Below are 14288 nucleotides of genomic sequence, written 5' to 3' on the forward strand. Positions count from 1 at the left end.
TGCTGGCATATTCATGATCGTTCTCTGTGTCTTATAGTTATCCTCCCAATATGTATGCACTAACATATCTGTCAAGTTTTGGTTCTTCTTAAATGCATAAAATGTTTTGTCTACTTTTGTCTCTTCATCATAGTTCAAAATATGCCTATTCTTGTTAATGATGTTCTTAACTTGATTGCTGATGTTAGAGAATTTACTCACAAAGACCACCTTATTAGTTTGTTCTATTTTGCAACCTACTTTGTTAACCAAAGCGTCGCAGTCATAGAACCTAGCACGCTTGAGGGTGTGTGAGAGAAGTTTCTTTGGATAGCCCTATCTCGTTTCAACTCTTTTGCGTGTTTGTAAAAGCTCCTTCCCAAATGAAGAGATTGTCGTCAATGTAGCGGTACCAGCCCGCTACATTTTCAAAGAAAGGAGCTACTTCGTTGTAGATGTGCCTGGCTTCAAATTGTCCTACATACAGATAGGCCGGACTGGGGGCACTTCCTGAGTTTATTGGTTTTCTTATTCAAGAGATAGTCTCTATATCCTTCTACATCCCTGTTTATTTCCTCAAGCTTTTTTTCACCTCATCAAGAGCTGGGCAGTTTTTAAGTTCGAGCTCTAATTTGTCAATGGCCTCATTCTCGATCACAATTAATTCATGGGCGGTTCTTCCTGTGACTTCCTGGGGAATCATGACCTGGGGAATGTCAACAGTGATTTTATTGTGAGATGTGTTGAACTGATACTTAAAAACAATATTTTTCTGTTTAAGGATGAGTATTACAGACAGCTTAAGGGGACCAGCATGGGGGCCACATGTGCCCCTGTCTGGCCTGTCTGTATGTAGGACAATTTGAAGCCAGGCACATCTACAACAAAGTAGCTCCTTTTTTGACAAAGTAGCTGGCTTTTTTTGCTGTATTGGCAAAGGATGCGATTGGGGAGGGAAGTGTGTAACTTTGATTGTTGCTGGGGCTCACAGTATAGGTGGGGAATGGGTTTTGCTTTAGTGCAACTCTTAAATGTGCACTGTTGTGGTCTGCAGGCAGTGGGGGCTCTGATTGGAGGTTTAGCGATTTGCATTGCATGATGATAGCTAATGGTAAACAGGGTGATGTGCTGAATGCCAGGGGTCGATGGGTGCTGAGGTTACTTACCTGGAAAGTCTGGTTTAGGAATGATGTAGAAAGGTACGCAAGATGATACCATACTCACATCGGCACAGCATTGACATTGATATACTGCAGAGAACACACCTTGCGCCTGGAAGTGGATTACTCATACAGCGCCACATTTGGGTTGCCTGTTGAGTGGTGGGCTTTACTACACAATCCAGGAGAATGCTGATCCGAGCTCATAGAAGCTCATGATCTAAAATACAAGTCGTGTGGTTGGAAAGAGGTGGCAGGTATGTGGTGGAGGGCTGTTACAAGGATGATATGGCTGCACAGTTGGTGGGGGCATAAGGTCCTTTTTATGATGACCCCCTGTTTTCTCATACTCAGTGTGCCCATTTATTCAGTGTAAGGATTTGCCTCAGGTGTGTGGTGGTCATTTTAACGTTGTATTCTGCCTAGACCACAATCACTCCTGGGAGAAAGCCTTTTGTCTGGGGCATGTACCCTAAATGGGATCACAAGCAGTGTGGCTTGCATGATGTTTGGTCTAACAAATTTCCCACAAGAGATGTGTACAGCTACTATTCCACAGTGCATGATATCCATATGTGCATAGATTGCTGGTTGATATCTCCGAGTCTAGCGCAACATGTACAGCTTTAGGAACAACTGCCGCTCACATACTGAGATCACTCTGGTGGAGCTGAAATTTAAAAGCTTGCTGCCCCTGCATTTGTTTGGCGGTCCTGCCTTACTCTCATTTGGATGTGGTGTTCAGGGAGGAGCTGGCGCAGGCGATAGATGAATACTTCAACACCAATATAGGTTGTGTGGAGAAGATTGCATTGGTCTGGGAGTCCTTTAAGGTTTCTTTTCAGGGGAGGGGGTCACTATTTGGAAACACTTCGGTGCGCTTCTTTCACTATGTGATTGACTGGTGCTGTTGAACATGTAAATAGTAGGCTTAGAGCGGGCGCATAGGGAGAGAGCTGAACATAGCTTACTGGGCAACATGAAGCCTGGTTTGAGAAGTATCATAACATGGCACAGAGTGAGGTCAATCATTTTGAAAAATATAAGACTGCGAGGGTGTATGGGGAATGCGAGTGCCCAGGTGCTATTCTGGTGTTGCTCCTGTGGCCTCAGCTGGATGACAAAACTGTCTTGGTGGCTAAAGATGAGCACTGGGTGCCCCTATGCATGGAGGCGAAGGTGTCAGATTAGTTCCATCCAGGGTACAAGTCCTAAAAAAAGAAGTGGGGGGACGCTGTCACCGAAAGTGTTGTCATGACAGGAAGTGACATTACAAAAGGTGGCTTGCACCATTGGGCTCATTGCCTCCCCTCACTCCCCTTAGATGCGATTGCATCTAAGAAGTCAGCACGTGAGCAGCGTGCTGTGAGCTCCGAGCTCCTCATCCCAGAGAGGTCAAAGAATGAAGTCCAGCTGTTTAGCAGGGGGTCGGCGTCCACCCGGTAAAATAAGTGGGGGGACGCAGTCCACCCGTGGGGTAACCCGACTCGAGCCTTGGTTCCATCGTAAAATGCAGAGCTATATGCTTAATGTCTCTCGAATGAAGAACAGGCCACAGCACATTACCTCCTACATATCGCCATAAAGTAGCTGGTGGTGGAGTATAGGGCACACTTTATGGCCCCACGACACCCCTCTAGTGGCGGCGCTGAAGGATTTGCGAAGGTGGAAAGTGCCTGGCCCTGATGGGCTTTCTATAAGGCCTATCAAGACAGACTATATTTGGCCACCCTTTACGAAGAGATGGTGAAGGAGGGCTGCATGCTGCCTACAAAGCATGAGGCTCTACTGGTCACCCTGTTAAATACCCTGTTAAATACAGGCTGTTCCCGATCCTACAGATTGCTGTCACTTTTGAACATCGAAACAAAAATATTTGCGAAATCCTGGCTAAATGGTTGGTGTCATCACTCCTCTCATTGTTGGCCTGAAACAGGCTGAACTTATTACAGACCAGTCCCTGAAATATAACCTTAGAACCCTCCTAGGTGGAGTCTCTCGTATGGACCCAGAGGTGAATGCTACTGGTGAGTTTATGGGTGCCAAAAATCATTTTATTCAGTCAAGTGGGGGTTTATGCTGGCAGTGCTGAGACGTACCAGAGTGGGGGATAGCTTCCTGCAACTTGTCAAGCTGCTTTATAAGCAGCCAACTGCTCATATCTGGGTCAGCAGTGTAGTCTTGGGTGACATAGATATGAAGAGTGGCACTAGACAAGATTGCCTCCTTTCAAATGCTGTCTTAATGCATGGGCACGCTGGGCAGTTGCCCGGGGACCCACAAGCATAGGTAATTTTCCATTAAACATTTTTATTCCTGTGAGTTGTTGTGTAGACAGTGCCCAGTGCACAGCTTTTCCCGGAGGACTATAATGCTATTAAGCTGGCCATGCCCCTGTCACCAATGTTACATGCCCTGGTGGATGAGCCGCTGGCTTGGCAACTCCGTTAATATCATGCGTATCGGGGGCTTCTTTTTCTGCATTAAAATGTGATCATATCCATATACACATACAATACCCTTCCATATGTGCGTAATCTAGACAAAAATTAACTCCAATTCTGCAGAAAGTAAGGGTTGTTTGGTGGTGTTTCAGTTTGTGCATTAATTTGGATAAGTCCCTGATATGTCTGCTCCCTGCGTTAGTGCAGCTGGAGTCCCCATTGCAGTGGATGGTATACTTGGTGCATTATCTGGGGACACAGGTCCACACAGACACATCAGTGATTCGGCTGGATAATTATGGCAGGGTGGTGCAGAGGCTCACAGTGGCGGTGGACAACTGGCTCAGGTTGCCTCTGTCACTGAGTCGGCATATAACTATAAAAGATGGTTTCTATTCACAAGCATTCCAATGTTTATGCTGAAAGCGGTGTTCTGTAACTTGCAGACACTCTTGGTTTATTCAGCCTGGGCAGGGACGTAGCGTTGGTGAGCTGGGGCATGTTATGATATTGGCGGGTTGAATGCTCCAGATATGGAGGCCTACTGCATAGCTGCACAGTGTATGTTTGCCCATTACTGGGTGCATGGCCTGGGGGGCCTGTCAGATCTGTGGCTCCAGCGTGACGCTGTCTCCCCTTTTTCATTAATTCAGACACTGTTCGTGAGGCTTGTGTGGCACTACAATGTCCTTGATTTGTTAAATTCAACAGCATATCCCTGGAAGAGGTTTATCAAGCAGCAGGCCTGGTCACCACTTTACCTTCTGCAAGTACAGCTGTACTGGTGGAAGTGGTTTCCCAGGGAACAAGAGTGGGGGTGGTGAGTGCACTGCAGGGGCTGGGACTGAGTAATATGGGGGACTTATTCCACAATGGGGTGATTTGTAGCTGGGAGCAGGTGAGTCTGTAGAGCAACATGCATACTGTCATGACTCACCTCCATTACTACAGGGCACGCCTCATGATGCTTGAACTACTTGGTGGAGGGTTTGGTAGAGCCCCCAGAAGTACCAGCACTGATGTACCTGTTGCAAACGGCTATGCCCCAGCACATTATAGTGAAACTGCATGCGTGTGCAGGAGGCACGACACCCGTGAGTCATGAAGATCAAGCTGGATTGGCAGAGGGACCTGGGCATACCCATCAGCAATAAACAATGGATCTATTGTTGGTCAATTGTTTAGTCAATTTTTCTGAACAGCTGGCACCAGTTCCTACATTTTAGGTACCTCAACAGAGTGTATTACACACCATCTTAACTACTCCGATATAGCTTATTAGACAGTTGTTGCTGCCTCTTATGTGGTGAAGGAGAGGCAGGGTGTGCCCATGTGGTGTTGTTTTGTCTGGAGATGCAGCGACTTAGGAAGGCAGTACAGGGAGAGGTGAGGCAGATGCATTAGGTTGTCTCCTTTATTGCTGTTGCTGGGATATAACAGGGATGTCCTGAAGTCCTCCAGGCATCTTGGGCTGTTGCAGGCGAGGTGCAGAATAGTTTTACGCAGGGCTAGGGGCCGCCTCCAACACTGAAGACGTGCTTGTGGACATGGTATATTGCAGCACACACTCAAATGCCTATCATAAACGGATGCAGGTTTGCAGCCGTCCAAAGGATAAGCGTAGGCCATATCAGGTTATCCTGACTTGGACTGGAGATGCTGTAACAGATGGTGAGGAGGAACACTACTTGACAGGTGTGGTGGTGGGTTCACAGCAGGCTGAGGATAACACTTGAGCTGCTTTCTGTGCACATCACTTAATGGGATGTGTAGAATAAAGGACCACTGGGAGTGATTGGCTATGCCCGCTGCTTCATTATGCTCGTGGAGGGACAGTGTATTCAGTCCCCTCAGAGGGGAGTGAAGGGCCATGAGAGTGATTTCCAGGGAAATATTTTTTACATCTGCTCCTTTTCAACATAATTGTAACCCTGACTATATGCTTCGCAATCAGATCACCTGTGCTATCTGCCCCTGTTTGGTATGTGTTTGTTATGTGCCTTTTGAGCAACACACTCACACAGAAACACACTGAATAAACCACAAAAGACACTCCACACAGGATTATATACAAAATATATATGGTATATTATACATAACACAAGACCACAATGATATGAATGATAAATACAGTGTATATCATGCACATACTTAAATTGTAGTTTCCTGACAGGGCAAGGCTCAAAACAACCTACATCATAACCTCAGTGACCGCTTGGGCATGAAATGCATCAGATTATGAAAAGCACATAGAGTACAAAATATCATTATAGCCTATGAATCGCAAGATATCACCATATGCAATCATTTGCCCCCGAAGCAAATACATAGTGCAAGTGATGCAAAAATGTCACCTAAGATGCAGTGAGTAAACATTACATAAGCATTACTTCATTGGTATGTTTCACATGGGTATTTTTGTGAGCTTGTCAGGGTCCCAGTCGCGGAGTGCTAGTTGAGATACCTTCTAAGGTTTTCTACTCAAGGCAGAGCTCAAGATGAAGGAAAGATAGTGCTTAGTGGCTGGTTACCCACAATAGAGTGGCCAGTTTATATTGAACAAGAAAAATGGGCTTCCCACCTGGGGCCCTGCCCGTAGGCCCCAACGTCACACAAGCAAGACTCCCAAAAGGACAGCGTGTCCAGGTGAGCAAGGTCAGCTGGACTGCTTTCCCCAGACAGCCAGAACCGCCTGTGAGGGAGCATGGGGCAGCTACACTCACTTCCAGTAATGCCCTGCAGCTAGAGACAGTATCTGGCGCCATTTACTTGCAAAGCCGCTGCAGGGACCTCATGGGCCTACTGGTCCCACCACAGTACATTCAGGGTGCCACAGGGCCTTTTCCGACATGGGTGATGTGTCGACTTTATGAGGGGTCTCCTTAGTGATGTCCTAGTGAGGAGATCCTTTCGGCTCAGGAGAAACGTCTGGTGACTGAAACAAGGCCTATGTTGCTAAATTGTACTCACACTGAACTCATGTGCAGGAACTTGGTTGTTAGGCAAAGTGCTACTGATGGGACTCCACTGAAAGGTGCTTTAGTGGCCCCTGTGTGTGGCGGGAAGTATGCCTGCAGGGGGCGGGTGATTGATGTGACAAATAAGATGTTGACGTGGCAGTTTCCCTTGCTGGAGGGCCGCGCTGAGGAAAGACTAACGTTGGTCAGCAAGGATCGCTAACCAAGCGCTATAAGAGATGCACCACTCTCTCCAGGGACAAATTACTCAGCAGACACCTTTCCTTGCAGATAGTAGAGCACTCTCCATCATGACCTTCACACATGTCCCACAGCCGATTTCAAGTCATTTTTACTGAGTCCCTTTGATTCCTGAACTTCCCAACAAATGGGGGGAAGCAGTCATCCCGCCCGTGGAGATCACTAAAGGGCACAACAGCAGGTAGGCAGGCAGCAGGCCAGCACAGAAGGTAGATTGTAAAGTGGCTGTCCCTCCTGTCAAGGGAGTTCATCATTATCTGCAGTTCTTTTCACGCCTTCTCCAACATTAATCAACAGAAAACTTAGGGGCCGATTACGATTGCGGGAGATCAAAGTCCACCCACCATCGCTGCTGGAAAAGGGGCTGCCCGCCATAGGTGCGGTGGTCCTGCAAAACGAATTAGGATGCGCCAGCCACACTGGCGGGCGCATTCTGTATGTTTACATTGTGGCGGATGGCAGCACCCGCCACAATGTAAAAATACATGTTTCACATTTGCATGTACAAGGTGGCGTGGCAGGCACCGCATGGTGCCTGCCACGCCACCTTGTACATGCAAATGTACCACGTGCAGCACCCCACCCCCACCCAACTTGGGGCCCTCAACGGGCCCCCGAAGGCATTTTCCGCCTGTCTTTTTGCGGCGGAACCTCCACTGCAAAAGACAGGCATCCTAATACCTATGGCGGTGCCTGCACGGCACCGCCTCCATTGCTCCATTGTATCTGGTCTCGCAAGGCTGGCGGAAAAGGCCCGCCTTGCGGGACCAGGGCGGACGGTCTTTCCGTCCGCCGAGGTACCTTTCCCCTTCCCACCGCCATCCTAATTTGGCGGTGGGAATTTTAAAGGTGATGGCAGTAAATCCGCGACTGCTGGGCAAGCGGTCCTCACCGCCGACCTGGCGGTCGCGGATTTACCACCATCGTAATCGCCCCCTTAGTTTCAAGTTATCTAAAAAGGGCAACAAGAAGCCGTTTGTAATTAACACGCTGAAACCTGTTCGGGTGAAAGATTGTAATTCAATTTGCCCTCGCTTAAAAAGCTGGCTAAATCGAGCATTCATTCGAGTAAGTATGCACTCTCGCTCCACTCTCTCCACTCTCTCTCCACTCTCTCCACTTTCTCTCCACTCTCTCTCAACTCTCTCTCTCTCCACTGGCTCTCTCTCCACTGTCTCTCTTTCCACTGTCTCTCACTCTCTCTACTCTCTCTCCACTCTCTCGCTCCCTTCTCTCTCTCTACTCTCCCTTCTCTCTCTCTCTACTCTCTCTCCACTCTCTCTACTCTCTCTCTATTCTCTCTACTCTCTCACTCTCCACTCTCTCTACTCTCTCTCTCTCCACTCTCTCTCTCCTCTCTCCACTCTCTCCCTCTCTCTCCACTCTTTCTCTCTCCACTCTCTCTCCACTCTCTCTCTCCACTCTCTCTCTCCACTCTCTCTCTTCACTCTCTCTCTCTCTCCACTCTCTCTCTCTCTCTCTCTCTCTCCACTCTCTCTCTCCACTCTCTCTCTCCACTCTCTCTCTCCACTCTCTCTCTCTCTCTCCACTCTCTCTCTCCACTCCTTCTCTCCACTATCGCGCCACTCTCTCTCTACTCTCTCTCCACTCTCTCTCTCCCTTCGCTGTCTCTCTCTACTCTCTCTCCTCTGCACCCATCTCCTCTCTGCCTTGCACCCTTCTCCCCTCTGCCTTGCACTCTTCTCCTCTCTGCCTTGCACCCTTCTCCCCTCCGCCTTGCACCCATCTTCTCTCCGCCTTGCACCCATCTCCTCTCTGCCTTGCACCCTTCTCCTCTCTGACTTGCACCCTTCTCCCCTATGCCTTGCACCCTTCTCGGCCCCTCCTTGTCCCCCCTTTCGGACGCCCACATGGTGCTTCTAACAAGAGTGCTTACCTGAGGGCACCATTTTGCTGCCTCATCCTTTCTCATATGAGCTTTGCCCTGGAGAATGCTCTCTCTTGGGCCCCACTCTGACCCTTGTCAGGGTCCCGAGCAGTGCTCTGTGCTGCCTCCTACTCTCTCTCTGGGGCCCCACCCCCGTCCTATTCAGGGTCCCGAGCAGTGCTCCGTGCTGCCTCCTCTCTCTCTGGGTGCCCCCACTCCCACCCTTGTCAGGGTCCTGAGCAGTGCTCTGTGCTGCCTCCTGCTCTCTTTCTGGGGCCCCCACCCCCGTCCTTGTCAGGGTCCCGAGCAGTGCTCTGTGCTGCCTCCTCTCTCCCTGGGGCCACCAGCCCCACCCCTGACCTTGTCAGGGTCCTGAGCAGTGCTCTGTGCTGCCTCCTCTCTCTCTGGGGCCCCCAGCCCCCGTCCTTGTCAGGGTCCCGAGCAGTGCTCTGTGCTGCCTCCTCTCTCTCTGGGGCTCCCAGCCCCCGTCCTTGTCAGGGTTCCGAGCAGTGCTCGGGCTGCCTCCTGCTCTTTCTCAGGGCCCCCAGCCCCAGTCCTTGTCAGGGTCCCGAGCAGTGCTCTGTGCTGCCTCCTCTCTCTCTCTAGGGCCCCCAGCCCCCGTCCTTGTCAGGGTCCTGAGCAGTGCTCTGTGCTGCCTCCTCTCTCTCTGGGGCTCCCAGCCCCCATACTTGTCAGGGTCCTGAGCAGTGCTCTGTGCTGCCTCCGGCTCTCTGTTGCCCCCACCCCATCCTCTTTCTGGCCTGGAACCTCTGACTGAAGAGAAACAATATATGTTGATACTTTGTTTCTCTTCAGTCAGAAGGAGGGGGTGAGGGGCACAGAGCAGGCTGCAGACAGCCTGCACCTGCTTTAGAGGGAGAGAGGCTTGCTTAAGCGCAAGCCTCTCTCACAGCTCTCACTGAAGAGCTGAGGGGGGGCGGGCCCCCTTCATTTATTGAAGAGAGTGGGGGCCCCCCCACACCGCCTGGCCTGCGGGGGCATTTGTTACGCCCCTGCACTGAAGTCTTGTGGTACTTTAAGTGCGAAAAGTGAAAAGGTGAAGCTTCTCGAATCAGCTGCGTGTTTTGGCTATTGTAATTTATTCGTTTCTGGCATCTCATTAAGTCCTTGATTCACAATATTGAATTTGAGAATTTAGTATGCTTCTTTTTTATTAGATGTGTTTCCACATCCTCTTCTCTGGGATTCAACTGTATAGATAATAAGACTACCCATTTGAAGTATTTTTTCTGTGTGGTTCTCTGTAATGAAGTGGAGCTGAAATAGTCTTTGTTTTTATTCTAGATTTGTGTTGAACAATCCGTTAATATATATCTTGTTTTGTTTTTCCAATATACATTTCCCCGCATTGGTAAATTATTGTGTATACCACATTTTTCTTTCTGCAATTGGTACAATTGCCACATTTGTGATGGCCATCAATTGGTTTCAGAATCCATTGGGAAACAAGATGTCTTTTTTTAGATGATGGATTGCTGTCAGATCGAACCATTTGTGTACCTCAAAACCGCAGTCTAATTTTTTTATTAGATGCAAATTTTTGGAGATAATATTTTTGAAGTTGTTCGCCTGGGGGCAATATGTTGACACACAAACTTATTAGTTTATTCATGGGCTCTCTTTCTTTCTTTGTGAGCAAAGTTTCTCTTAGCGTGAACCAGGCTCTTTTCATGGAATGTTTGAGAAGTTTGATTAGATATCCTCTTTCTTTAAGTTTTCCACGTAAATTTGCAGCATGGCAGAAATAGTCATCTTTGTGCAATTTCATCTGATTCTTAAAAACTGCCTGTAAGTCATATTATCTCGTAAACTGTGAGGATAGTGACTTTGATAGTGCAAACCTTTGTTCGTATCTGTCAGTTTTTTGTACAAAGATGTTATCAGCACATTTGCTTCAACCAAACCTTCAACATCAAGAAACTTCATCTTGGATTTATTTTTTGAGACACATAAGTGGATGTCAGTGTAGGAGAGGAGGGTCTACTTCCTATGGTCACTCCCACTTTTTGCTATGATTCTCTGTTTTTTTTACTTTAGTGTGGCTGTGTGTCTGCTAATCAGACCCACAGCCCAGCTGTTCTCTCTCTAAATTGATACCATGCACTTTAGGTACATACCAGATTGGTTACTGGGTCACTCTTGTGAGGCTGTGTATAGTGTACCATAGGTACCCAGGGCGTAGGTGTACCGTAGGCCTACCTGAGGCTGCAGCATGTATTGTGCCACCCCTGGTTTGACTTCCAAACTGACACCACAGGTCTGTTCGCACAGCCTGGGTAAGGTGGTGAATCACCCCTTACTTAGATATAGTATACCTTTATCTGCCTATACATATAGACAAATATACACCTATAAGCCACTCCTATGGTAGGCCTCGACAATCCTGGAGACAGAGTGCTTGGTTTTATGTGAAAGGGTGCTCTGGCATGAGCTGAGCTCCTCTGCAGCTTTTGGAACCATATCCTTATAGCTGTTCTATGATGTAGCCATACCATATACTCTTAAGTGCATTATAATCCTCGCGGTTAATGCTAACTGTGGTTTGGCTTTATCAAAACATGTTGTGTAAGGTGTCAAACACTTTGGAATACTACCCCCGCCAATTCTGGCAGTGGGGGTATCATTCCACCCTTCTAGAGGGAAAACACATGTAAGTTACTGATTTACCCGGTTAAAGTTAAACAGAGCCTCAGCATCACAAAATGGATGCTGCTGCCACAGACACGAGTCTGACCTCCTGTTGCTGGGGGAAACTCCAGCAAGGGTGGCCTGGACAATAGGGTTCATGTCAAGGGAGGTGCCAGCAGCTCTCCAGACAGGGGTTTTGTGTATTGGGGAAGAGAGGGCTGCATTCAGTGAATGCATCTAGACACTGCCTGGGGCACACAAGGTGCTCCATGCATAGCCCGGTTCAAACCAGTTGCTGGAGCACTCCAGCCCCAGCTCTGGCGTGAAACTGGAAAAAGGGATAGGGGTGTAACCACCCCCTTCTCAGGTCCACCCATAGGAGGGACCTAGTCAGGTGATCCAGCCCCCATCCTTAGTATAGGTATAGGAGCTGTGTCCCTGGGACTTTAGATAATCCTGGACGAATCTTTGAAAGACATATCTTGGACCTTCGACATTCAATTCTGACTGGAAGATGGAATACATCTCCCTTGTGGTCAAGGAGTGACCACCCTGTGCAAACAGGCACCAACAGCAACTTTGCCGGTCTGCAGTTTCAAGGCTCCCGTAGGAACCCGAAGACTCTGCGACTCAAGAACTGGACTTCCAGATTTCACTGATCCCGATCCACATCCACAGTAAAGCTGAGACCTGTGGCGGACACAAGAGACGTGGGACCAGACATATTGGACATCTTGCATTTTGCTACCTGCACTCCTTTCCTGAAGCCTCAGTAAGTTGTGCATTGGGGTACAAGAAGCCCCAGCCCGAGCACTATTTGCATTGAAGCCCAGGCTGCCACACTCCACGAGTGTCCCGTGGGCCCTGCCTTTGCATTTGAGCTTGGTGCATCTTCCTGGTTCCTTGCCTTTTGGCTAGTGAGCCCCCTGAAGACGCCATCTTAAATTTACTTTGCTTTTCTGATTACTCTAGGCTTGCTCCTGCTTCCCTGAAAAGGATAAGCACCACAGACCTTGCTGGTCTGCTACAGAGCTAATCTCGACATCCTGCGTGCGTTGCAGTTGCCAAGATTAGTTGGGTCCGATCCCGATACCGCAGTCATCTAAATCGATTGTGAGACAGCTTGAACCCAATGCCTGGTCATTGTCGATGCCTCCTGGACCTCGTGGCTGAAGATACAAACTCACCTTCTTCACCTTCAAGCACCCAACATCGCCTGGTTCCTTCCTGGTACCTTCCTGGTCACTGGCTAGTGACCCAGACTCTGTCCCCTCTGCTTTCAGGTTCTTCACATCACCGATCCATCCTTGGATATACCCGGACACTTTTTCTCTGGTCGCCTGCAGCACTTCTTTGCAGCTCTCCATAGAAAATGTCAATGAAACCTGACAAGAAAAGACACCTATGCACCCGGCTTCCCTGGATGAGGTAACACGAGTACTCCAGTGCTCCCGTGGGTCCTGACTCTCGAAGTGTCCTAGTTTAAAAGGGTTCCATCCTAGTCCATCCGGAAGTGTCCTTAAATTGTAACTTTGTATCTTTTACGATCTCCATAGAAAGTCAATGGTAACCTGCGTCTGTGTTTAGACACTGCACGCGTCTCCCGTGGGCCTCCTACTTCCTAACCTTTGGTTGTTTAGTGTAGCCCCAGCGACTCCACAGGCCCCAGGCCTGATTTCCAACTCTCATGTGGTACTTATACCACTTTCTTAGTATATGGTTTGTGAGGCCCCTAGGGCATAACGTATAATCTTCAACTTATCATATATTAACTGTGTGACTTGTATTGTATTTTTACCTCGGACCTCATAAAGAGTGCAGAGGGGTTGTGTTTAGATTGAATACATATATATTTGATATATACCTTGGGTGGTGTCCTTTCATTTGGTATTCAGGGATTATTTATGGTGAAACAACTTGCTTAACTCGCCTACTGAAGTCTTAGCCTGAAGACTGCTGGATCATGCTACCACTAGGATAGATTTCTATAAGGTTGACTTTACAACCTCCATCAATAAGAGTCGATTAGACTGGTGCAAGGTGCCCACTAGAACTAGTGGACATCATATGCCAGGCTAACTTCTCACAGTCAGGACTCCTGTTATTGAACCAATGAAAAAAGGAGTTCAAATGGTCCTCATTTCCATTCCATATGCACCATATATCATCAATGTAACGAAGCAATTGTGATATGTGGATGGAGAAAGGGTTGTTTTTATAGATGAACTTGTTCTCATACATCGCCATGAACAATACCACAATTTCTGGCGCACAGGGACATCCCATGGTGTTCCCTTTTATTTGCATGAAGACATCATCTTCAAATTTGAAATAGTTGTGTTTCAATGACAATGCTGCTAGTTTTAATGTGAACTGAGTTAGAACCCTGTGGGGACATCGTCTTGTTTCTAGAAAATGTTCCATTGCTTCCAGACCTTGATCTTGTGGAATTTGGGTGTAAAAAGACACCACATCAAATGTGAATAATCATTGACTGTGTGGATAAGAAGGAATGCTTTCAACCCTATTGATTTATTAAAAGAGGTGGACCTGTTGTGAACATTAACAAATAGCCAGGACTTCCCACCAGGCCCGGCAACCTCAAGCCCCAAGACATTTGGGGACTGCACTGAAATCTCTCTCGTTTGCCCCCTCAAAGTAGTTTTGACCCATATTAGAGGGAGACAAGAAGGATGACCAGCCACTGAACATGAGGCAAATGTATTTTACCTTCGAAAGCCATCCTTATGCTCACTTTCTGTGACCTATGTCTCCTGGAACACATGCAGGTCAAACATGTCAATAAAAGGACCCCATTCGGGGTCTGCCAGTTTGGCAGAAAGACCTGCTATGTTCCAGGAGACTAGGGAGAGCCTTCCATTTCACATTTTACAAGTGAGCCCATTTGTAATTGTAGGAAGTCTAGAGGGAGAGGCCAATCTTAGTCCTT

This window comes from Lissotriton vulgaris, chromosome 1_1 (genome assembly GCF_964263255.1).
Source record: "Lissotriton vulgaris chromosome 1_1, aLisVul1.2, whole genome shotgun sequence".
Lineage (NCBI taxonomy): Eukaryota > Metazoa > Chordata > Amphibia > Caudata > Salamandridae > Lissotriton > Lissotriton vulgaris.